Source organism: Lonchura striata, chromosome 2 (genome assembly GCF_046129695.1).
Source record: "Lonchura striata isolate bLonStr1 chromosome 2, bLonStr1.mat, whole genome shotgun sequence".
In the NCBI taxonomy this organism is placed as follows: domain Eukaryota; kingdom Metazoa; phylum Chordata; class Aves; order Passeriformes; family Estrildidae; genus Lonchura; species Lonchura striata.
In genome coordinates, this window is record NC_134604.1 from 24,515,379 (window position 1) to 24,539,813 (window position 24,435).

General features: G+C 39.4%; 1 protein-coding gene across 47 annotated transcripts in view; it reads right to left on the reverse strand.

Moving 5' to 3' along the window:
* The window catches only part of ZBTB20 (zinc finger and BTB domain containing 20), a 471,634-nt gene that overhangs the window by 92,614 nt on the left and 354,585 nt on the right, over positions 1-24,435 (reverse strand). For all 47 annotated transcript variants that reach the window (XM_021548945.2, XM_021548925.2, XM_021548918.2 and 44 more), the window contains one exon: positions 22,665-22,720. The gene's annotated coding sequence lies outside the window, so the exon portion shown is untranslated. The remainder of the gene's footprint in view (positions 1-22,664; positions 22,721-24,435) is intronic.

Here is a 24,435-nt window from a genome sequence, read left to right on the forward strand (position 1 = left end):
TGCTTCCATTCAGTTGACTCCACAGACTGCTGCTCCTCTTGTTTTGTAGCTTACTTTCTCTCATGTTATTTCTCCCTCCCTAGACTACTCCTTGTCACAGTCTGTTCCTTATCCCATTGCCATGAAAGAGGCATTTCCTCAAATACCTCTTCCCCTCTGCTCTACCCCAGGCATGAATATACCTTGAGCACAGAGGAAAGCAAACTGCTTAGCATGGTAAATTAGGCCACGTGGTGTTTCAGGCTGCCTTAACTAGACCACTCCTTGCAAGACTGTTTAAAACTAACTTGGGTATCATAATTTGCAATCCACAGTGCAGACATATCAAAATGTCCTTGTTCTCATTTCCACTGCTTGCTGCCATAGCAACCCCTGGTCAAAAGGAAATTTCCATTGATATCAGAAGGAGCAGCATTTCACCCAGGTGAGTTTTTACTATGTGGCACATATTTTATTAGCATGTGTTCCTGATATGGAGATCCTCAAATCTCCTATAGTGCCTAATGTAGAAAACACTACTGTTAAGTCCTGCTCTTAGCTGGTCCCCTTCTACTGGAAGCTACAGAAGTCAAGGACCTCCTGCTTTCTACCTGAATATCATCGAAGAGCTGACCTGTAGTCTAAATAAATGCAAAAGGCCAGAAGGAGCTCCAGAAAATGTACCTCACCTTCTCCTCCTGAGATTTTTATCACAGATTTTAACTCAGATACAGGATGATGATTTCTAGCTTTGCATGGTACCCCCTTGCTTGCTCTTCCTTCATATAAATTATTCCATGTATCAGAGACATTTAGCCAAAGGATCGATCACTGAAACTCAGTCTGTCTGATCAGTTGAAAAAAGTTTGCTATTTGCTATGGAAATGGCAATCAGTGCTGCAACACGTTTTCAGACTCATTTGTATGATAACCTCTCTATATGTTGCTGCAGAATTGGAAGACATCTTTATGAGAACTGTACCTGGATTTACCATCGGCAAAGGGTAGGATTTATGAAAGGAAAAGTCAGTGGAATTGCTCCTCACTTTCTGGCTTCTACATGCACCACAACGCCAGGCAGAAGCAGGACACAGAAATGGCAGAGTACTTACTCCTTTAATGTATATAAAGTATTCCGCAATGCAACTTGTAGTGCTCAGTACATCTGACAAGAGCTGACATTAATGGCAAATCAACAGATCTGGGTGGCACGGAGAGGAACTTGGTTCCTTTGCAAAGAAGGAGCTCTGTCTATTTGAAAAAATGGAATTTAACTATGTAATCTCAGGATGAGTTGTATAAATATATTCCTCTAGATTTATTGGCTTGTCTCCATAAACAGCTGTGAGTCTGTGCTTTTTGTTCAGAGATGTAAACCAGCACAGCATGTTGGAGAGGGTGAATGCACAGTTATTATTCAGTACGTAAGAAATTAGAGAAAGAGACTGGGAAGTCCTTGTTAGAGAAATCAACTCCTTGCTTTATCTTTTGGTAAAGCATCTTTCCTAACTTGTACCGCTGTGCTCAGTAAGTACTTCGGCATGCTAAAGGGAGAAAGGTACCGTGACTTGTATCTGGGATGTTTCTGTCAAATATGCCATTTGATTTTCTGGGACAAAACAAACGAGTTTGTTCCTTACTGCACTGATTACCAGAATTAGCCCTCCCCTCACTCCCCCCACCCTCCTCCTGCCCCAACCATATCGAATGTCCAGGATTGGTTCCTAAAGCACCTTTTACCTACAATGTGCAGTTCTCAGTTCCCAAGGCAGCTTCTTTCACAGATTTGTTGACAATAGGGAAATGTCAACAAATCAGGGAATCAGAGGGTCTCCAAATTTTTACTCTCTCAGGCAATCCAAATATACTGGCCTATTTTGTGGAAGAGCCTCCCTTAAAAACAAAAAACAAAAAACAAACAAAAAAAAAAAAACCCGAAAAACAAACAAACAAAAAAAAAAAAAAGAGAAAATACTGCAAACTGGTTTATGAGACACATTTGTTCTTTCGTTTTAGTGCACTACCACCACAGTAAGATGTGCTGAAAAGTGAGTTATACCCTCCTGGGCACCAGTGCAATCCCCTTGCCTTCAATGGAAAAGCAACAGTGCAGCCTAGGGGAAATCCATAAAACATCTGGTTGAGAAGACATGAGAAGAGTCGGACTCCTGCTTTTCTCCCTCCTCAGCTGCATTGAATCAGAAAGTAACATTTTGAAAGTGTGATTTTACAAAAAAAATTAAGGAAATCTGATAACTGGTTAAAAAGCAGATCAATGAGGACATGATTTTTGCAGGTAACATGTTCTCTGAACATTAATATAGAAGTTTATCGTGAAAGCTCCCAAAGATTTTTAAACACTTGTAAACATTAACTCTCTACCCTCTATCATGATCCCTACTATTGTCACCAACTGCATCTCTGCTCCAAAATATTATTTATTATTATATGATATTATTTAAACAGCATCTTGTGTTATATTCAGCCTATTCTGCTCTGTTCCATTATATTTTATTCTATGATTTTTGAAAGAAGCGTAAGTATCTCAAGATGTCAGGAGGTTTAATTTTCTCTCATACCTTCATGGGTAGATAATTATAATTCTGATTTGAAGAACTTTAAAGCGGACGTCTGCCCCACTTCTGTTCTAAATGCTGACGGGAAACATGCTACATATCCCTCTTGCTAACTTTGGTGCTGTCGCATAGTCACAAATCTTATTTCCTGCACTTGGAGATGACAGGTATTGTGCCTCTGCTTCCAGCTTTTCTTATCTAAAGATTCCTTGTTTTTCCATGGGCTCAACAGTGAGGAAAAATTGTAATTATTTTCATATTCCTCATTCTAGACAAAACCTTTGTAAGAACAACAATATTGCTTGCAGTCTGGGGAGCTGTCCAGCTACAGCATGCCAAAAACATGAGATTGCCACCAGAATAACCCCTCTGAGGACTGTTTTCTATATCCAGCCATTAGTTTTGTCACAGGGACAGCTGCAGAAGGGTCTCTATCTGCACATACCATGTAATCTCTTAGACTTGGATATATATAGAGTGGAAAGCCAAAAACCCAGAGGAGGGTGTAGAGTTCTGACTTTTCTACAGCAGACATAATCATCCATCACATTCTTCAGCTGGGTGAAGCTATGAGGGAAGAGGACACAGATAGGGTTGATTTCCACCTCCACTCTCTCCACAGACAGAGCTGCAGCTTGCACAGTGACTGGAACACGACCGGCTCAGGAAATGAAGAGTAGCACATCACTCATTTTTCCTGTCTGTTTGCTCCTAATTATCTTGCAATACATCTCACTGGTAGTTTTATCATACAGAAAGACAGAAGGTCTTTCTTCTGGTTACAGCACGTAATGACTACTTTTAAAATGGCTTGCTATTCATTCCTGGGAAAACCTCAGTCTCTCCCTCCCTCAAGCTCACTACCTCTTCTTCTGGGATTATTGTTTTGTTTTTGAGGATTCTGGGGGAAGTAGGATGTCAATTTTCTGATAATGTATCCTGATTAAAGGAAAAGAAGGGCCAGCATAGGTGGCTTTCCCTTTCTTTTGATGAGACTGTGGCCACACTGAAAGAAGTGTCAACAATCTCCATAATCTAATTTTGGCTAATACAACACCTCTTACAGGCTTGAGCCATGCAGCTCCTGTGTAGCCCTTAGTAAAAATCAACAGAACCACTTTTATACTTGTCTTCCAGTATTTCTCTCCAACCTCAGAGAAACAGAGAATTGCTAGAGGGCAATGAACTCTCATTTTTCCATTGACATTTCTGCAATCCATCTCCCTCAGTTGGGAGACCCTTTCACAGATCTGGAACCTCACTAGCATAAGGAAGAATTAATATAATTAAGAATTAGACTCAGGGTCTCTAAAATGGGAATCATAACAATGACTAACGTCACAAGAGTGTTTTCAGAATTAATTCATGTAAGTAAAGCACTTAGAAAATAAAAATGTAGGAGCTGCCACATCAGATTAGACCACTGCTCCATCTAGTATAACATCTCATGTGCAACAAACAGCAGCAATTTATGCACGGTAGCAGAACTGGGGTCTCCTCTCTCTGCAGCAACAGGGTTCAGTCTAAGAATAGCCGATGGTAGTCCTTGGTAACAGCATTATTTTATTACTTAGGTGAGATATTTAAGCCCCTACAACTCATTGTCACTAAACAAAGTTGTCTTGCAATGAAAGGAAGGAACCAGGCTCATCAAGAGTCGGGTACAGTGGCTGCACACCTGCACATTCATTCCTGTGCAGGATAGTTTCTGATCAAGAGTTCCTGCTTATCAGTGAGAGAACCTAAAATTATTCTAAAAATCTCAAGTTTCAGAGAGAGTATTGAAAAAAGGGACAGTAGTATATAATTACTTCTAAAATTGGTATAGAGAAAGACACATACATATGTGCATAGATGAACAAGCTGGTTAAAAAGGTAATCTCATCCTCACTGGCTCTCCTTTGAGCAGGGTCAGGGTTGGACCTAGATGACCTAAGAAGGTTCTTTCTGATTTTTATTATTCCAGGATTCTGTGAATCCACAATTTTCCATGGCAGAGCTCTGTCACTGAACATGAAACACATTGTGGTAAACATAATTTTCAAGGAAAATATTATCAGGGAAGTTTCCTGGGTTGAGGATAGACACTGTAGTTCAAAATTAAGAGGCTCTCATGCTCCCTCACCCACTGGCGGCGTCCTAGTCCTAGTCTTTTAAAAGATAGTTTATGAAAAACTTTCATAAAGTTTCATACTCCAAAATTGCAAATATTTGCACTATCTTCTGGCCAGCTTACCTATATACCTCTGCATTCTGCAAGTACCTCCAGACCTTACATCACTGCCAACATCTGTTGTGTCGAGGATAATGATAATTTTTCTGTGATATTTCACTATCTTAGATGGTTTGACAACTTTATTTTAATTTTTACAGATTTCTCACTTTATGAAACAGTCTTATCTGAAAAGTAAATGGATGGGTTCAGATGAGTTTGTCTTAATTTAAGAGTTAGATTTTAAAATTTAGTTTTACTTTTTTACGAATCATGCAGTGTTTAACAGAAAGAATCTATACAATGCAAAACCCTTCTGAAAGACAGAGCCACAATATGTTTCTGTGCATTATTCTATTCTATTCTACTCTATTCTATTCTATTCTATGCTATGCTATGCTATGCTATGCTATGCTATGCTATGCTATATTCTACTGCTGGACAGCGTAATTAAAACCCAAACAAATTAGAAGAAAATCCGCAAAAAAACAAAATCCCTCATAACTGACCAAACCATAAATGAGTCTTACATTACTGGGACTGGATAAAGTATCATCAGTGCCAGATTATTACATAAGAATATGTTAGTAATGTAGCAGCAGTCTAGTCTCTTAAGATGTGAAAGAGCGTTATCTAACCTCTCTGCAAAGTTCAGGAAGAGGAGCCATATGTCCAAATAATCATTTTCTTGCTGGTGTTTAACATGTCAGTTTTTTCAAGGGGCCTATTTCAAGTTAAAAAAAAAACAAAGGCGTGAAACGCATTTTGATTTTTTTTTCCTTTGGCAAAAGCAGCTCATTTTCAAGCTTGCAAGGAAACAAGAAAAACAAAATCAAATGTCAAGTAGATTTGCTCTTTGTTGTAATTAATACGCAAGCATTTGCTTGTAGATGGTCCTGAGCCTGGAAACAAGTGTTGCAAGTTGCAGTGCTATTAAAAGTAGTTCTCAGGGCTTTAAAGGGCCAAATGTCCAAGGAGTGAAAATCCCAACGCCAACCAGTGGCCCTAGGCCAGTGTCCATCAGCTGAGGTGTGACCACAAAGGAAGGAGAGCCCGATGGCTGAGCACTGAGGATGCACCATACGCTTGCAGCACCAGACCCCACGTGTGATGAGACAACAAAGAAAGGCAGGGCAGACTTCCTCAGAGCAGGAGGAGGGGAATGACTACCTGAAAATAAGGAAACTCCAAAGCCCCACGCTGCAGACTATATGCATGCTCAGTTTCTGGTTGAGGAAGCTACGCGAGATTTCTCTTTGAGTCAGAGCAATGTAGTGGATAAAAAGGCCCTGTCTAGCCAGGGGGATTTCCTGAGGCCATCACAGACCAGCTCCACACACTGTTAAGAGGCTCATTTTCATGAAAGTTCTTGCTGCATTTGTATCGCTAGCTCCAGGCCCCTAGAGCTTCAAGTGCCACATCACAAGCCCAGTGCTGAATGCTTGGCAGGCGACCAGGCATCTTCCCTTCCCTTTCTCTGTTCCCTCAAGTCAGCAGGTGAGGCTCTAGGGCTCCATCTTGTTTCCATTTGTGTGTGGAATTTTTTTCCTCGAGAAGAAAAAAAAATGAAGATGAAATTTCCCATTGAATATTTTCTATTCTCCTTTCCCCCATGTTTTTCCGTGGAGGTGTTTGGAGATAGAGAGAAAAAAAGCTACACTTTTTTTTTCTTCCTCATCAAAGGGGCTTGGTATTTTTCCTGAAATGGGATGCTGGAAACACTTCACCACTGAGGGCTACTGGCCTGAGATCTGCTCATCTTCACATCAGGATGAATCAGTAGCAATTCCAGTGAGGTCACCAGGAGTGCTCTGGCAGGCAGCTCCCCTTGCTGGATGTGGGGTCAGCCCTGCCGAGCCAAACCCTTCCACAGGATCAGCCAGGGCCCATGCCCTGTGCCAGGTCACAGAATGGGTGTGAAGGGATGCAGGGCAAAGAAAACATAAACCTCAACCAACTTTCCCTGTAAAATAATCATAAAAGTGCTGGAACTCAAATGCTGGAGGGAGAAATTGGACAAAGCCAGCACCAGCCAAATACCCTACCAGCAAAAGTGTATGATACTGGCCAGGATAAGAGAGAAACAAAGCAACATCTATTATTTTGTTACTTACTTTCCCATACACTGATATCCAATGTGTAATTCTCTCCTATCATTAGGTCACTGCTGGATTTAGCCCTATGGGTTTGAACAATTAATTATTTTTGGTGATAGAACTATTCAATTTTCAAAACTATTTTGAACAGTAGATTAGTTCTAGATTAAATCATTTAACTAGAGATCAGTAGTAGGTGTTTATTCTACATTAAGTTGGCCTATCATTGAGCCGATATTACTTTTTAAGGTTTCAATACACCTAATAATTTATAATACTACATTGTAAGCTGGCTGAATAACCATCACCTTGGAACACTACAGCAAACACCTCCAAATTTAATCTTTTCTCCAAAAAGCCTTGTTCAATCTTTTAAATGGTCAGAAAGAAACATGGAGAAAGGAAGGAATGTAACCACAAAGAGTAAGAAAAGAAAGCTGCTTAACTCTGTGAGCATAAGTTTGATCTTAAATAAATGCAGTACCTTGGTTTCTCCATCTCTACGTTACAGTTGTTCCTAATTAATCAATTGCTATAAACATCATGCAGTTTTTTATAAGATGCTTTTCAGCAAACAACTTGAGGCAGATAGGCTCTTGAAATGACCCTTACATTCAAAGAACTATGTGCTTAAGTATTCTGTTAAATCCAGACTCATCCTGTGCCTCAGTTTCTGCTACAGCTAAGTGCTGAATATATGACCTACCTATTTCACAAAAAATCCAGGGAAAGCTAAGTCATTAACAATCACTTAGTAATTGCAAATCCTAGTGCAGACAGCCTTGGAGAATGCCTTAACATTAGATATGATGGATACTTGAGGCAGAAGAGGCCCAGAGCTCTCACCATAGGAAGTCTGGGGGTTCATCATATGAGAACCAGAAAGATCTAAAGACAGTTTTGCAGAAAGCAGTGGCATCTGGGAGCCATGAGGATGAGTTATACCCCATTTTCAGGGGAGAGAGAAGGGCTTCAGGCTGCTCCCTCCCATTCCATTTCTAATTCACAGTGAGAAGGGCAGACTGCTTCTGCTCTGCTGGAAACAGGGGCACCATGCAGATATTGCCTTTCCAAAAGGAAATGCAAGAGTGAGAAGAAGAGGTGGATGGAGAAGGGATGAAGGAAGGGCAGATTTTCAGTTTTCATCATTATTTCAGAAGTGGCAAAATTACTTTCCAGAAAAGGAGAATAATGAAGATATGTAACCTAAGTGGGCTGCTCAAATTTCATATTAAGTTCAAACAGTCAAATTATTAAGGGCCAGGAATGTTCAGAAGTGTGCAATTGGCCAGCTGCACTAAATATGGCCTTTACCTTCCTGCAGTGCTTAGGTGGGGACAAACTGAAATCAAGGCATTGGAGGTTAGGTTCTGAAAGAGAGCAGAGAAACTTGTCCTGCCTTTTATTATTATTATGAGGTCTGAAAAGCTGCAGATAGAGGACTCATCCTTGGAGAGGCCATAGTATACATTATGGAAATAAACTGGAAGGTTAGCACATCTTTTTCCCTCCAGTTGCCATTGATATGAATGAAGCCCATTCTTGCACTGGCAAAGGGAAAGAAAAGACAAGTTAATGTCACCCTCTTTTCTCTAAGTTCTCAGATTTGAAGACTAACAGGCTACCATGTTTCACTATTAAAAAGGCCTGGTTTTTACTTAAAAACCCTGAAAGTATACAGAGAAAGTAATTTTCAAGGTCAGAGGGTTGTTTTGGCACTCAAGAAATACTAAAACATAATTTGGCTTTTAAATTTGTAAACCAAAACTACTTCCTGACCTGAGAGACAATCTTCCAAATTTCTAGCTGACCCTAAGCTCTTCAGACTAAACCAAAATGATCAGATATACTGTGTTGTCTAGTTGCACACCTCTGATTTTAAAACTAAATTTTGTTCAGCCTTAAAATAACAGTTTCTGAGACACTTTATAGCAGTAACACTCAGCCATTGTCACCAGTAACTGAAGAGGCTTTCTTTAATAACCACTTTAGTAGAGTTTTTTGCTTACTATTGGAGAATTCAATTGCTTAATATACACTAATAAAAAAAAAAAAAGGGAAATAGAATCATTTCAGCACACAGAAACCAAAAACCTCCATTTATTTTACACCAAGCTTTTGATCCTCCCACCAATCCTGTTGCAATACAAACCAATTTAATTTAATGTTACATCTGGTGAGCCAGACTTCTGTGAGATTTCAAAACTCTGCTAAATCCCTGGGCAAACTTTAAATGGGCTGAGGGGAAGTTTCATAAATTCACAAATAGCACATACATACAGGTGGACTGTGCAAACATAGGTAGCACAACCTTGCTGCACCAGCTCAACAAAACTTTGTGCATATATATAATATCAAAGGGTCATCCTGTTGCTTAAGATGTGCAAGAGATTGCATTGCTTCTCCTTGCAGCTTCTTTCTCTCACAACCTGTCCTGTCTGCCTCCCTGGCTCACATGTGCAAAGTGGACTGTAAAACAGTAATTTTATTTTAAATGGAGGGGCTGTACTTTCTGCTTTGCCTTTTACACCAAAACAGCCAAATCAATTTTGCTGTTTCAAATCAGGCAAGGGAAATGAAACTTTTACTTGTCTTTTCTGTATCATTTTTTTTTTTCAGTGACAGTCTGAAAACTTTCAGCCAAAACTGGCAACACCTTAAGATGCAGTCCTGCAAAGGCAGCTGAGCTGAAGAACAAAAACCTGATGGATTGGAGTGGGAGAAAAGATGATGCTGTGAAGTTTCTCTGCTTCCTAAATGCATCCCATATGCACCCATGCTATTTAAATAATGCCAGTTCTTGTATGGACTACAATGGGAAATATTTTCTAACACTGTTCAGTAGTTGTTTCTCCTACTTCAACCATAGTTGAAATGTAATTGTAATAATTCTTCTGTTTGGTTTTTTTTTTTTTTTGTTGTTTTTGGTTTTGTTTGGGATTTTTTGTAAGTTCTGTTCATAATATTTAGCAGGAAAGCAGAGAATTTGTCAGCCTGCTACTCTGTTATATCCAACTGACCTGGGCATTACAGGATGTAACTTTTTCTCTAGGAAAGGGTATCTTCAACAGCCTACCCAACTTGCTGGCTTCTGCCTTTTGGTAGCTCTTCTCCTCTTTTCTCTATGCAATCATCTCAACATATCATCCTCTAACCAACAAATATTTAAAAATTCATACAATCTAAAATATGACTCAGAAAGCAAGAACTGATGAGTTCTGACAAAAAGATCCATGATTCTGGCACTTCCTGGTGCTTAGGATATTCACATGCGAGAAGGAGAGATATGCATAATAACTCTGCTCAGAATTTGAATATTTTTAGGTGTAAGACTCACAAAACACTTAAACACAATAGTGGAGCAGTTTTGGATCAGATAATTATTTGTGAAGCTGAGAAGTGATACTGCTAGCAAAATGAGAGGAGTGTCATTTCCTTTTAATGACCGGTTAAAGGCTGGCTTAGGCTGTGATTCTGGTTTTGGCAGTAATACAGGGACAGCTTCTTGTGAGAACCACTGCAACACTAGACAGCTCAAAGTGGAAATGATAAAGGGAAAACAAAACTGAGGCCTTTCACGAGCAAAATGGTCAATATATAGGGCACACTGCCAAAACTTTTGAAAAGCTGACAAAAGACTGACGACAACTGCTTTTGCTGAGGCAATCTGTGGAGTAAGGTGTTCCTCCTACCTGGCTATATTCAAGTTTTTCCTAACGTAAATTAATAGTTTATGTGCTGAGATTAAATCTAACCAAATCTAGGGCTACTACAAATGTGTCTGCAAAGATCACAATGTCTCATGATTACCATTTCTCAAGAAGTTCAGATCAACTGTGGTAAGAAAATGAAATTATGTCCTGAAAATATCAATACCAGAGTCTTAATCTGAGGTTGCTACTGGAAATCTACATAATGCACAAGGCAGCACTTAATCTTTGCTCCCAGAACTGGTGATTCTGCCAAGTCAAAAAAGTGAAAGCCATAAAAACCTGTTTAATTGGGAAAGTAAGACAATGACACTTAGCATTGACAAGGAGTGGGCTTGTTAGGTTAGAAAAGTATCTCTACAAAACCTCTGCTAATACCTGAACTTCAAGAGGAATGGTAGTCTGGTGAGGTGGGTCATGGTTCACACCATGAAGATGAAATTGAGGTCAACAACAGGACACCAAGTAATTTCCCCACCATCGGGAAGGAGTTTTACAGCTCGGGTTAAAGTGAAAAATTCATGTTCTTGGTCCCATTAGCAAACCACAATCTTATACTGCTTTTACTACAAACAGATTTCCCTTCACCACACTGTACTTTTCTTCTTGCTGACTGCTCAATATGACCATCCAAAAACTCTCCTATTTGTGTTATTTTTCAAACACACCACCCTGAAAAAAAATTCAGTATGAAAGTAGAGCAGCTTCCTCCAATACAGTTCAGCATCCAAGCTAAGCAGCAGTAAAATCATATTTATTCAGTGACTGAGGTTTCAAACAGTAAAGTTATTGTTAGAGAGTTATAGACTGAACCATGCACTGTAAAAGACCCCATAGGAGGTTTCTGGTGACAGCTCTCTCACCTTGACAGTCCTCAAGAACGGGGGAGGAGTGTATGCACTTCAAATGGGGGTGATACGTGAATGCAGTCAAGCTTCATGGTCACAGCAGCCAGAATTTGGCAGACTTTGCCTTGGGGAATGAAGTGTGGAGACAAAAAGAAGGGAGCTGGGTACCTGAGCCCAGCCCATGTGTGTGAGAGAGGTGTTCACCTCCAAGCTGGGTGTGCCTGAAGCGAGAGGCAGAGGGAGAGATGCCAGGAGCCCCCTGATGCCAAGTGTGCTCCCACCCTGCCAAGCTGAGCAACTCAAAGGCACGGGCGCTAAATGTGGTTTTCTCTTTCTGTGCAGACTCGGGCAAACCCTCTGCCTTTCTCTATGTCTTTGTTTTCTTGTTTGAATATGAGGTATTCCAATGTAATATAAATATCAATATTTGATTACTGCTCAGCTACAAAGCTTAATTCCTTAAAGTCTAGTGCAGATCTTTGAAATCCTTGAAAAACTATATAAATATGAATCCTTTTTTTTTTAATAGCATTACATTAATGACTGTGCAATGGAAGTTGATGAATTAAATAATCTCTGTCTATATTTGCTCATACCTTTGTGAAACTGTTACCTTTTCAGTTGCTATTTCTCATACCTTGTCTCAATCCAGAAATGTCTTTTTTGGTAAAGTTTTGCAAAAACCCATTCAGATGCTTTTGAGTCATCCAAGTATATAAAAAACAGTTTCCAGCTGTTAAGTTTTACATAAGCCTTTTTTTCTCAAACATGCTTGTATAATTATAACACAGCTTTGTTTTAAAACATCAAACTTGACACGTACATAGTCCTGAAAGAGAAGTAGCAGCACCGACATGTTTGAAACCATTTGGTTTTGGAAAAACAAGATTTTTGCCATATTAAAATATCTTTATTTTCTTAAATATTCTTCTAGACACCGAGCTACACTTTTCTAACTGTAGACAGCCAAATGTGTAAATAACCAGTAAAAAAAAATTTAAAAAGGATAAAAAAAAGATACTATTTTTACAATCTGTGACTGAGCTATAGCAGGAAGAATTTGGGACATTTTTAATTACTTCATATTTGCATTTTGGTATAGAATGCTATCAAATCAGACTGGAAGTGATTCCTCACTTGTATTCTGCCTAGATGAAATGCACTGGCCTGATACCAAGCAGTGAAGAGTCAGCAATTTCACAGAATCACAGGCTGGGTAGGTTGGAAGGGGCCACAATGGGTCATCTGGTCTGACCTCCCTTCTCAAGCGGGGTCATCCCAAAGCCCATGGCACAGGGTTGTGTCTAGATGGGTTTAGAATATCTCCAGTGAGGGAGACACCACAGCATCTCTGGGCAATCTGTTCCAGTGCTCGGTCACCTGCACAGTAAAGAAGTTTTTCCTCATGTTCAGGCGGAATTTCTGAGCATCAGTGTCTGCACATTGTCTCTTGTCCCATTGCTCAGCACCACTGAGCAGAGCCTGGCTCCATCCCCCTGATACCCTCCCTTCAGATACTGATAGACATTGGCGAGGTCCCCTCTGTCATCTCTTCTGGAGGCTGAACAGGCCCAGCTCCCTCAGCCTTTCCTAAGAGGGCTGCTCCAGTCCCTTAATCATCTGTGCACTCTGTGCTGCACCGGCTCCAGGAGCTCCATATCCCTCCTGTCCTGAGGAGCCCAGAACTGGACACAGCACTGCAGATGTGCCTCACCAGGGCTGGGCAGAGGGGCAGGATCACCTCCCTGGACCTGCTGGCAACTCTCTTGCTGATGCAGCCCAAGATCCCATTGGCCTTCTTGGTCACAAGGACACACTGCTGTTCTTACATACCTTTAAAAGATTCCCTCTCAGCTGTCTCTTCCCAAGGCTAAACAGGCCCAGCTCCCTCAACTTTACACAAAAGAGGGATGCTCCAGTCCACTAATCATCTTTCCATCCCACTTTATTTAATCTGGAATATTTCAGATTCTGATATTTTAGGGAAATAAGTGTTGGTTTCGAGAAATATTAATTATGGTTGAAACAGCAGCTGTAGTCTGAGGAATTATTGGATTACATGGGTTTCATTTTCAGAACTATTTTTTTATATGACAATATAAAGGCATATGCAGCTTTTGTGCCTTGCATGAACTACTGGCCTCATCATGAACTCTTCTGTCAGACTGGAGGAATTCTTTCTAAGGATGAAAAAATAAAGTCACTGCATGTGTAGGTTTTTATATGGGTCTCAACTGGAAAGATTTATATAGACAACAAGAGACTCCACAGTTGTTTCTTATTCAAAGTAAATAGAAGTATCTCCTGCTCCTGCCTTTCCTGGGACATGTCCTCCTGCCATGCAGGTGTGAGTCCACAGAAACCACCAATGTCAGCGACATGACAGTGAACCTGAGAAGACAGCCTGACTCATCTGGAAGTAAAAAATCCAACTTTGGCAAATGTGCCTGCAAAGATTGCAGTGTCTCACGATTACCATTTCTCAAGAAGCTCAGATCAAATATGGTAAGAAAATGAAATTATATCCCACTGAAAATATCAATACCAAAGTCTTAATCTGAGGTTGCTACTGGAAATCTGCATAATGCACAAGGCAGCACTGAATCTTTGCAAAAGATACAACTCTGGCAAAAGTGTGTGTGCGTGCATACACTCTTCCTTACCTTACACTATTTATGCTGCTATCAGCACATCTATAAATCAGTTGTATGTCCACTACTTGGAGAGGTTTTCTGGATGTGTTTCAAACCACATCAAACATACAAGTGGTGCTCAACAAACAAATGCCACTGGAATACAATTACAGGGGAAAAAACCTCATGCAGTTCCTCCCTCTTCTCCCTGTACTGCCTGCCTTGGAGAGCCAAGGGATCAGTAAGACACCTTATCATAAGCAAGGAGCAGAGGCAAGGTTGTTCTGGAAGCCTTCACTCTACATTTTCTGAATTTAGGGAGATTAACATCACAGTTGTCACATCCATTAGTATACTTTTTTGTGCATACAGAACATGGCCCAGGCAAGTGCATTGTTCCTAAAGGAAAAGATATACTATTGGGTAAATAGTCTGTGCACATTTTGGTAGCTCTAAGTTACATCATTCAGTTCTAATCAATGCTACTGGATTTTGAAACCCACCAGTATAACAACGAAGTGGAAAAAGCCATAGAAAAAGTCCAAACAAACTCCCAAATTATGCTGTGTGCTCTACTATTCTGAGTTTCAGTGTTGAGACAAAAGAAGAGTTTGCCATTTGCTAGTTGTTAATAATCAAGAGATCTTCCAGACACACTCTTTGAGGACTCTGTCTGTCTGGACCAGGTAGATGCTGCAATACACAAAGAGCTTCACACACAGACAAAGAAAGAGTGTTCATGGACAATGATGCAGCGTTCTTAATTAAGATTTTCATTACTGATACATACATTAAGGTTTTTCTAATGCAAGTGTCCAAGCACTCTAATGTGCAGGTAGATGTCTCTGATCCTATCTCTAGAAACCCTTTTGCACATCACTGCAAACATTCACCAGCCAAGGCTGAAAATCAGCCCACCTGCCCTTTGCTATAATGACAATGAAAAATAAAATTGATGTTTTACTTGTCTGTCAGATGAGAACGTAGCTTTTTGCAGACATGAGAATGAATAGGCTTTTGCAAGGCTGTACTACAGTGTATTGAAACTGATTCTGATCTCACTTACACTTGTTTGATGTTGATGTAACATCAGGAGCTTCAACAGCTTGAGTGCAGCAAATGTTGAAGGAAAAAATAATGGAAAAGACATGTAGGTAAATGGAAAATAGGATGAAACAAAACATGAGTTTGCCAAATATAGTTTGTAGTAGACTAACCTGATAGTTTTCTTTGATAACTGATTATCCAGACAAAGGAAACACAGTAAATTTAATGTATCAGTAGAGCATTTGATACAGTATCACACAGGTAATCATGAGTTTAAATCAAGATTTGCAAAAGGAATGTAAGGTGAACCACTGCTTACCTGAAGACGAGATTGAGCAGTGGTGAAGAAAGAATTATTGGGCAAGGTGAAGGCTATACTATAATTGAACAATCCAGAAGTGTTTAGGTAAATAAAATAGCTTTTTCTATCTAATAAGATTTGGATGAAGAAGGTAACATTTTTTTACATGGCCCCTCAAAGGGAGTGGGCACAGATTAGGAAAAAGTAGGGGCATGCTTAATAGCTATAAAAGGATCAATCAACACCAATAATTTGCTCATTAACAATATTTAGTTCTCATTCACCTATAATGTTCAAGTATTATTTCTCTGTCTTGAGATGTTCAGAGATGCTACAACTCTCTCAGCAGTTTACTTGTACAGTTTAATTAAATACCTAGTTCAGTTTCATGCTTTTAAAATATTCCCAGAATGGGATGCCCATTCATCTACAAAATCTCGCTGAATGCCTTTGAATTCTGGACCCTGTCTCCCAAGAAAACACTTCAGGAGTAAGAAGTGGAGGAGAAATACTTGGTGATCAGAAGCACTTACAAAAGCATTGCTTCTCCCTGAACACACTACGTGCTTTGTGAGGCTTTGACACTTTTTAAATTCCTGCAATAGGAAAAGCTGGGCTGCCCACTAGCAGAGTGGCAATATTGCACTGGCAGGATGGAAGGTGAAGACATTGCCACAGAAGTCACAGTATCAACGTGAGATTAAATTGCAGGCTCCACAATAAAAATCTGCCAAACTATTTTCAACCAGTTAAGAAAAAACAGGATTTTGACAATCTTCTCTGAGGCATTTCTCAGTCTGCAGGCATTTGAGTGACAAAAATTGCTACCTTTCCATTAAAGTTCACTGGAAGAGAAGCTGCATTTATGTTTTAGCCTTCTGTAGCGGAATTTAAGTATTTAATGTCATGACTGGGCCATGTTAAGCATGCACAGATAGTCACATAAGAAATTTGCTTTAAACCCCAAAGTGTAAAAGATTTTTTAAATGCAAAAATTGAAAAACAGTGTCGGAAAACCTTCATTCTTCAGAGCTGGTTATATGCTGATCACACATAGTAGGTCTCCTTCACAACCTCTGCATATTGCAGAGCACCCAGAATGCTGCACATTATTTTTTGTCTGTTATGTAGAAGTGGATTTACTGCAAAAATTGAAAAGCAATTAATTTCTTTACTGACATCTAGGATAAGTGAACACGGACAAATGTGAAATTTAAATACATACCCAGATCCAAATGTTGCAACTGGTCCTTACTTTGGTGATTGGGTGAAGCACGAATATACTTCTAAATTGTTGCAGCTGATCCTTACTTTGGTGATTGGGTGAAGCATGAATACTTCTAAATTGCATGTTATTTGAAGTCAGGATTTCAACTTTATCCTTGAAAATTTAAGCTGTTTAGAGTATGCTTAAGAAGCTAAAACATTAGAAAACATAATTCAGAAAACTGATACAGCTATTCTATTAAACTTAAAACTCACTACAATGGAATGGGAGAGAGCAAGATCCATTCAGATCCAAAAGTATTTGCTTTTGGTGGTGCACAAAAATCTAATATTTTGGGCATGCAAACACATGAAATGAAAGTATTCGCTGGGGGGCTGAATTTGTGAACCATATGCAGCATGATATTATCCAAAATGATGGAAAGCTTCAAGCTGAACAAGAACTTCAGATGAAAGCATCATTATTTTCAATGTACCTCGATCTTTTATGTCTAAGAGTTCCAATTCAAGAGGCAAAACATTCTTCATGAAGCACAGCCTGAAGATTACTCACGTGTGTTTTGACATGTGCGCTTGTGTAATGGCACACAAACGAACTACATGGCAGATGATTTCCTTCTTTTTTTAAGTGGGAGTGGTGAAGAGGAAAAGAAGATGGAGGAAATCCTCTTACAAACTCATTTTCCATTGTGGTATCTCACCCATCGAAACATGGGCAGGCATTTGGACCTCCCTGAGTATTCATATCTTGGTGCCAGCTTCAATAGACAAATCTACAATGTCTTGATCAAAAGGTGACTTTTAGGGAACATCCTATTTCTGGATGTTGTGTTTTATAACAGCCACTCCTCCAGCACAACTTGCTCTTGGTACCATTTTTATCCTATGTCTGGTGTATACATTGGATGGAGGCAGATACACAACACGATGCTAAAGCAGGGTGCATCAAAGAGGATTTCTGCACTAGGAGAAGGACCCACAATAAAGCTCAGAAATGAAAAAGGCATTTGGTGATACAGTTGTAGAAGAGCAATGTGCTTGCCAAAGTTGGAAGATAATTTACCATAACTACAAAGGGAATATTCTGAAAAACTCTGCTACACTCTGTAGTTGTTTCCATTTTGCACAGTGACTTTGACCTAAAAAACTTGTCTGTCTTAATATTTTGATGGCTGACATTCAAACTGCTGTAGGAAATGCTGCTACTGCTACTGCCACTGAGAAAGGTGGTCTTTTCTATCCAAATATATTAAATTATGCCAGTGTGGGGTAAAACTTCATTGAACAACTCTATTTTCTCTCTGTCTCCTTCTTTTTTCTAGTTAGAACTAAAGTATTATGCTCCTACAACTGTCTAGTTAAAGTCTATTTTTTTTTCTGTTGTACTGTGTAATCTTTCAAAAATAGCTAACACTCAATGCATTATATTACACTAAGCAAATGAAAAATCACTCAGAACAAAGAGATTGCTAGTATGCATAATGGCAGAAAGGTCTGACATTTTCAGCTGTCATGCTGACCAATCTTGAGTTCAATCTCATCCAGCACCAGTGGATATATTGTAGGTATTGCAATGAGCGGGCAGGTTGCACACATGCCTCTGCTGTAATCCACACATCAACTTCATAGCTATGTGCAGCCTTTAATACTTGCTAAACAATTTGAATGTCAACATTTAAACTAATGCTTGAATGAAAAACTAGGACCAAATTTTGCCCCTTTTGGTAAATCTGGCTATGTCTTGAGTTTTCTGGATATTTGGTCTGTTTTTATGACAGATGTTTTTAAACAAACCTGTGAACTTTGACAGATTTATTTTAAATAATTAGGGTGTTTTTTCCTTGCACATGTATTGATTTTTTGATGGCTACATCTTCAGATAAAAAAATTGTGGCACTGCTCAAGAACATTCATCCCAAGGTGTACTCTCAGTTATACGGTTTCATTTCTATAAATATACCAGAGTAGAATTTCAGCTCTGCTGCCATTTCGAGGCTGTTTCACCACTTCTCTCATTTGCCTCTGCCCATGTTGTTTTCTTTTGCGGAACATTCCCTTCCCTTCAGGAGACACATAATAGCTGGGGAAAAAAAAATTCCTTTCCTGTCTCAGACTGCTGTTTAGGTGACCATTCCGTTCCTAAACTTCCTTATTTTCAGAAGCAGGTCAACTAATTCTTCTGGATAATTTACATGCCTATTTATTACATTAATTATGATAATTCTTGAAAAATGCTAACTCTTGAAAGCTGTTGTAAACATAAGGCTTATTACATATAGACTTTTTTGGCATTTTACAAATGTTCATTTCTGATTCATGAATAAGCTTGTTCAGGAGGTTATTATCCTCTTCTCAAGTAAGGGAGAACTTCTTAAGAAACCTAAGAGAAAAGATGCTTCCTCCCTGCTCCTGATGCAGCAATCACTGTTGTTGTTCCTCATCTGCAAAACAACACTAAGCACAGAACCAGATAAAGGGATTCAGAGGGGGCTAATTAGTTGCTATTTGATGATAATGGTTCAGAGTGGTAACAGATGACAGTTTTGTGGTGAACAAGTACCAAAGCAGGGACATATACAGCGATATCAAAGACTATTTGAGCATCATCATATCTGATAAAGTCAATAGGGATTCTCAGAAACTGGCTACTGGCAGGCTGGAATACTGATGGGTGTCTTTTGACATACAAATCACTGACCATTTGATGGATGGTTCTCATAACTATGATGAGATCAGTAAGATGCCTCTCAGCATCCCTTAGGTCATCATTACTTGACCAAATACATCTTCATGAAGCTGGGGAATAAATTGCAGTTTTTTTCACTTTTCCCCTCCTTTTCTTTTTCCTTTTGTTATTTTTTTTTCTTTTTTAAACCAGGATGTAAAGTAACAAGAATTAGAATCAGTGCTCAGTCTGACAGGAATGATGCTGGAGCTCAGTACAACCTGGTTATATCAGAAATCTATTTAAACAAGATGGACAGATATCCATGGAACTGGGTTAACATGTCCTACAACTTCCTTGTATCTGGATGACTTTGGTGTGCTTCTGATTTGCACTTACCAACGCTAATAGCAGATAACTTTTCAATATTGTATGGGTTCCATCTGAACAGCTAGTGCTCAGCAAGTCAAATAAGTGTCCTGCTGTAGCTGTTTATCCTAGGTAACTATCTCTCCTACTGGAAAGTACCTTAGTTATTTCCATGATGCTACAGGCTGGTTGGAAGACTTCTTCTATGAAAATAATGATTTTGACAAATAATACACCTGTGTCTCTTAAAGTCCTGAGGACATTCAAGGGGAGCAGAGATTAACTGTATTCCTCTTAAGTGGGAATATAGTTTGGGGGTGAGATCTATTAAATCCTTCCACCTCCAAAACCCTGATGCAATATAATTAGGCAGACATGTATGTAACATCTGGGAGAAGGATGAAGACTGAATCATCAGCAAGTTGTGAGAAAGGATATGAAAAGAGAGCCCAGTGCTGGACACAGAGGGCAGAACAAATCACTTTTCTAGTTCAGAAACATGCTTGTCAGGTACCATTAAAAGCTTCTAATGTAAAAATGCCCCATTTACACTTTTTCTGTTACCAAAAAGTGAAGGACCTGTCTTCCAGAGGGAAAGGGGAGAGCCAGTACAGAACAAAACATGACTGAAATACAGTAGAGGTCCCATGGAACTCGCTAATTTAGAAATGGAGAAGCACTAAGAAGCCCTTCTTGGCCATGGAATAAGCCAGACTTAGGGAAGCAAGAGAGCATGTGATTCTAATCCTACCTGTCAAGAAACAAAGGCAGCCAGATGGGAAACAACAAATGTCGAAGAAGGATTTCAGCTTCAGGTTTCCACATGCCTACCTATCATGAAGCCAGTTTGCTGCTTCCACCTAACTGCCTTGCCCTGCAGAGCTAGAACAATGCTAACTGGTGTCTTTGTGCAAATGTTGAAGGCACACAGTGTCTGCCACAGACATAAATGGTTTTGCCACTGCTGTGGGAAGCGTTAACATAAGCGGTATTAACGCTTCCCATTCCTGAGTATCATTAATGCTTTTTATTGATATTATGAAGTACTGCAACAAAAGTAATAGGATTTGTCAGGGGCCGTTATAAACTGCCCCTGCTGGATAAATACATAATACATGATGTCAAAGGTCCAATGGGCCTTTAATCAATTGCCTTTCTGAGTCAAATAAATGTCACATTAGACATAAGCCATGTTGCATTCTGTGGGCGCCTCTGCTCCCCTCATCTCGCAGGCCTGACACCGCTACGGGCAGCTATGGACATGCATAGGCTCCTACTTATTTGTAGCAAATATATCAGAGCAAAACTGGAGCAGCATGTTGTAAATTACAGATTTGGGACACCTTATAATGAAAGGCAAAGGAGAAGGGGAAGAAATATGGGGACACCATAGGCATGATAGGTCAACTTAAATATGTATCCTTGGGAGCTGGCATTGTCACACCACCTTTGGCAGCCACTGCAGCAAATCTCATCTTTTTTGCCCACAGGGTGGGGGAGAAGGCAGCGTGCCATTTCCTTCTGCACTGCAAGAGTAGTGGGTCAACTTTAAATGTTAAAGCCACGTATTTTAGGTCTAGTATCAGGAAAAGAAAGCTCTTTTGTGGTTTCAGCAAGCACCTTGAAAAAATTAGAATGTCCATTTGCACTTTCTCATTCCTTTAAAGAAAACCCAACAATCAAAATACAACTTGAACATAAATTTAGAGATTTGCAGGTTTAATTCCTGTCCCAAATATGAAAGAGCTATTTCTCTTACTGTTTTGTTTTGTTTTTTTTTTTTTAATTCCAGTCATCACTTTAACAGTCATCTACTTTTCTCTCTGAACAGGTAGGAGACATGAATTTAAATTTGCAAACTAGAGATCTGAAGTAACACAAAGTCCAGGTATATTTGGATGTGGAGTTCTAAACCTAAATTTAAAAGCCATTATTATTTCTGGCATTCATTAAATAGCTTCAGCTTGGACAGCCCAAAACAGTGGCTTAAAATGCTGGTGGACTTTTGGAAAACTTTGGTCTGTCTTTACTTAACTATAGTAAATATTATGAAGTGGTAGTGCTATATTTCCCTTTATATTTCAACAAGAAGAGTCATTGTTTCAAAATCACTAGATTTCACTGCCAATATGTATGAAGGAATCCCAGAAAAATGTGAGTTTGTGTTCCAAATGCGCAAAACCATCGTGTGTCAGAACCTGACAAAATTAAAACTCAAATGATAACAAACAAACACTCCAAAAGGCTCCATCCCTTATTCCCCCCAAAAAGGAAAAAAAACAAAACTTAAACTGTGAAAAAATTAATTCTTCCTGTTCTGGGTCTTGAAAACACAATTATCTGGATAAACATAGGATTTTCTTCAGTTAAAAAGGCCAGCGAATCACCAATCTACATAGCAGCAGCCAAACTCAAATGAATGTGACTAGATGAGAAAAGAACCCTTCATAACACCTTCCAAAAAAATTGCTGACAGATCTTTAATCCTGATACTGTTGGATGTCAATAAGAATACAGAACATTTAATATACTCAGATAAGAAGAGCAGCTTGGAGAGCAGCCAGGACTGGGTAAGGAAGGGTCCCTCACCACAGGGTCAAACTTCAGTATGGACAGGCTGAAATGCTAGTTGACTGTTTTCTGTAACTGTTTTGCACTTGCACAGCATGGAATACTTTATATTTCATTCTGAACTAGAAAACAACAGCACAATGTCCATCAGAACATGTATATCCGCATATATAAACAGAAATCTTCCATATTGACATCTAGAAATGCACATATAAATTCTAGATAAATCAATCACACAATGTCACTGAACTAAAATCTGAGTCCCATAAGGTGGCACTGCATTAAAATATTGGACTTCATTAAAATAAAAATTCAGTATTGAGTCCTGTGACCATGGGAAGCAACAGAGGCGCTGGGCTGACTTTGATGGAACTTGAAGAAAAGGTACAACTTATATCAATGAAAAGTATAAAATGTTATAAATACTTACACAAGAGATAAGGAAAGGCTCCTCCAGAGAAAGGCCACAAACTGATTGTTAGTGATCTGAGAAGAGAGAAAGAAAAAACGAAATCAAATTGTTAATAAACACACTAAATTATACCTATATAACAATATAAAACAGGGATCAAGGAGATTTACAGACGGTGGCAATTCCCACAGGAGAGGGGGAAAAAAAAAGTTTTAAATTCACAAACATACAGATCTTGGAAATTTTGAAACTAACTGACCCCAGAACTATGTAGCTGAGAAAACTGGTAATAGCTGAAGAGCTTTTCAGTCCTGGGATAATTCCAGGCCAGCAGAAACTAAATATCCTCTGGTGACTGTTCAACAGTCTCCGTGAAACAGGCTTGTGGCTCCTATGGACAAATGGTCTTATCACAAAAACACTGCCAGATTTGAACGGCATCCTTCTTAGCAGTCATGCCAGATGATACAGGACTCTGAAACAGAACTCGCTTTCTTGATCATGACCTTCACAGAAGAGGGGTTAGGCTTATTATTAGGGCTGAGAATGCTTACATTACAGCTGATAGCTGCACAGAAAGAATTGTGCTGTCTTAGTTCCTTCTGTCAACACAGTATCTTGGACTTGATTGATTTGTTATCCTGAGACCCCCTAATAAAAAAACGACTGCATGAAAGTGGAATGGCTAAAGGTTTGCAAACTTCTGGTAGACTACAGGTCTACTATGGAGTATCTAAGCTTTACTGCCAACATATTTATTTCCATATTTATTTCCAAAACATAATAACCTGGGATGAAGCAATAAACAAAATTAATCAAAGCCTGATGCTCTGAATTGTAACAAGAAGACACACTCCTGTTGGACACAGAAAACAAAGGCAGATGCTCCCCAAATGTTCAAATACTACAAATCAGTCCTGTCTCCCCTTCTCTTTGCCAAACTGAAAAAAAAAAAAAATTGGGTAGTCAGGCCAGACAGTGCTCTCCAGAAGATTGCTATCAGGGGACCAGGAGCACAGTGAAAAACAACCATCGGCTCCACGTGGTGTACTTCAGCACTTAAGACATGGCCCTCAACTTCTGCTTCCTATCTAGTTACAGGGTGAGATTAGCTCTGTCATTCCACAAAGCATTACAAAAACTCAGAGAAATATAAACCTGAGTTAAGAGAGTGAAGGGAAAGAGAGAAGCTGTCACAGGAGAGAGAGAGAGCTAGAGAGGGAAGGCAGGCAGAAAATCCGTTCAGAGTTGTAGCTACTATTTGTGGGAATTATCGTCCTGGTAGAGGAGAGTGTGAGAGAAAGCATTTGTACAAATCCACTGCTTGGCTTGCAAGGGAGGTGGAGGAAATACAGCAAAAAGTGCAGACAATCCTAAAAACTGCAGGGCAGGAAACAAGATGCTTACAGCATTTTTAGGACAGGCCACCCAGAGAGGCCCTTTTAACAGCAAATTTCTCTTTAAAGTAGCTGACTACTCCCACATGTAAGGAATATTTGCATGAGACAGAAGACAGGATGGATTCTGCACAGACTGAAAAGCTGAAATAAAATGAAAGGAAGGGCAAGATCAAGCTGGTGAAGAGAATGTCACTATCTTGCTTTTAAGAATCCATTATTCTAATGAACTGTAACAGGGAAGTTCTCCTGGTGGAGAAAAATCTCCTTTCCTAAGCATGTACCCCTTATTTTTCTCTTACATTTCTCCTGAAGACCTACCCATGGAAGTCTGTGGACTCATCTGTAATAGATGATAGTAAAGCACTGTTAGAGGCTGGTAATCGTGTAAT